The following is a 2,735-nucleotide window of genomic DNA, read 5'->3' as shown; positions in this document are numbered from 1 at the left end:
CCCACGGGCCTCCGCTACTCCTCGGAGCGAGCTCTCACGGGCCTCCGCTACTCCTCGGAGCGAGCTCCCACGGGCCTCCGTAACTCCCTCCTCGGAGCGAGCTCTTACGGGCCTCCGTACCACGACGACGACGACGACCTTCTTCCGGAGACGCATACGTGGCCACCGTTGCCACTAGATCCGCTGCCAAGGACGCCAGGACGCCGCAGAAGACAAGGACACCTGGCCGACCGAAAGAGGACCAATCGCATCAACCCGAGTGTAAGCCAAGCCAAGCCCAGCTATACGACGACCTTCTTCCGGAGACGCATACGTGGCCACCGTTGCCACTAGATCCGCTGCCAAGGACTCCGCAGAAGACAAGGACGAGGACCAATCGCATCAACCCGAGATTAAGCCAAGCCAAGCTGTTGGGATCCGACATGGACGCCACCAGTGCTTAATACACTTACACCCAACGTACACGCGCCGCAAGGCGACATAAAGTATCATTCATAGTACCGCAAGGTACTTCTGTACATAGTGTACATAAAGTTTGAATAAAGATCACAATATATTTAATTTGTGGATACACCAGTTATTCAGCGGTACCCGTCCACAAAACTCGTCTTCTTATCTCGATCGCTCATCCCCTCCATCGCGCTCGCATCTGCGCGTTCGCTATACGAGCTGTAAGCGCTCACGGCGCTCGCTTATCTTAATCGGTTCTACCGTTCGATTTCGTCCCTGTATTTTACAGTTATATAATTTTTAACCTACGCTTTTCTTTTATTTTCAGGTACTCGCCGTATTGGAAGGATGCCGCCGCTCGTATCTCCCGCTGGAGTTACAGGTAAGTATAAAATTTATTTACAGGTTAGCAAGATTCCCCGGCTGCATCCCCCTATCTATATACAATATTTGCATGTGTGACTATTGGTCCCTTCGATGCCATAACGAGATTTCATGGACACCCATATATAAATGTTTCGAGTTCGTACTCGGTGGTTATGTCGCTTTCCGTACCTTATCGGCTATAGCGAACGCGTTTTTTCCTATCTTACCAATTATCATGGCCTAACAGGAATTCGGATACACCCGGTATGTCCCGTATACTCAAATTCTGTTGTTCCGCTTCTAATAGGTCATACGCTGCAATAGCGGTCGCGTTTCTCGCTAGCTTACAACTTGTCATGCCCTAACAGGATTTCGGATACACCCGGTACATGTTATCCGACCCTATTCGGTTCACGTATTTGTTCCGCGTCGTATTTGGACATAGCGGTCGCGTTTTTCGATCCCGCGATTTTTTCTCTACTAATTGGCAATTTCGCGGACCCCCTGTATTTCCGGCCCTTATCGTGCGTTGCTATCTAGCATACTCATGACACGTTTGATTTGAATGTTTCGGTTTTTCTAAAACCATTGAGGCTGAGTGCCTCGAACAAAATAAACGATTTTATACTCCGCCGTTTATGGCGGACTTTCGCCTTAACTTTAGAAACAAAATTTCAATATTATCCCTTATTCAGGTTTCCGCTGTCGTTGCGGTCCTTTCCCAACTTATATCTAACGAGGTATTATATAACTACTTGTAACTACATGTATATATCTAGGTATCTAATTTTTTTTTGTATTTTTGTCGTTTTATATGTAACTTAATTGTAATCTTACCATCTAACTTTAGTCATGTCGGGGCTTCAGCTCCCGCGCGTCCTTCGTGTCGAGGCCGAATCCGGAGTGGCAGGCGAATGTCCTGCTCCGGCTGCAAGGTTCCTAATATGAGATAGCGGCGTGTCTGCTAAACTAATAACCGCACATGTTTGATTCTATAATGAACTTTTTACTCTTAGCGTGAAATCTGTAGAAAATTCATTATTAGATCATGCGTCGCAAAAAAAGATTTATGAAATTGAACGTTGTCAAACTTTATAGAGGTTAGTTTTTAATCTTGTTTTATTATACAAAATAAATATTGGGTAATAAAATCTGCATGCAGTGATAGAGTAAGATCGTATTCATAGGAAAACACGTGATACAATGATTCGTTCAACTGTAAAGATTAGATTTGGTGATCGTGAAACCACACAAGGCACGAAAGTCGTAATATGAGATACTCACGATATTTCTAGCTAATATGAGAGCATCTAAACAATTCAATGTTTCAAAACATACTATAGAAAGAAATGTTAAAAATGACGATTCTATTAATATTAAGATTACTCACATATGCAAACACACATACTCACATACAACCTCACACAAAAAACCCTTATTTCTTATCAGGGTTGGTAAAGACTAATGTTTTTTTTTAAGAATAAAACATATTGTGTTTCTTCTTGAATATGTTTTTAATGCTTCAAATATGCTTTAAACAGTACTATAAAAAAACATATTTAAAACATATTAAAAACATCAATTAAACATGTTTTAAACTGTTTAAAACACGTTTAAAACATGTTTTTTACCAACCCTGTTTCTTATACATATTAGGAATCTTTTTTTTTGAATGATCAAAATCTGCACTTTTGATAAAAGTTTTCACTTACAACAAAATATAGCTATTATCGACTTCTAACTTTTGGTGATAAAACTTATAATAAATATATTTCCCATAAATTTGACGTAAAACTAGAAATTCAGGTTATAAATTAAATAAATTACAAGCCTTTAAAAAAAGAATTGGAAAGAGTAAAGGCACTAGGAGTCGGGCGCAGAAGACGTCTCGCAAATAGTACACTTATAAAGAGTGAAAC

This window comes from Trachymyrmex cornetzi, unplaced genomic scaffold (genome assembly GCF_001594075.2).
Source record: "Trachymyrmex cornetzi isolate Tcor2-1 unplaced genomic scaffold, Tcor1.1 scaffold1591, whole genome shotgun sequence".
Lineage (NCBI taxonomy): Eukaryota > Metazoa > Arthropoda > Insecta > Hymenoptera > Formicidae > Trachymyrmex > Trachymyrmex cornetzi.
Note: the sequence above shows the minus strand (reverse complement) of the source record.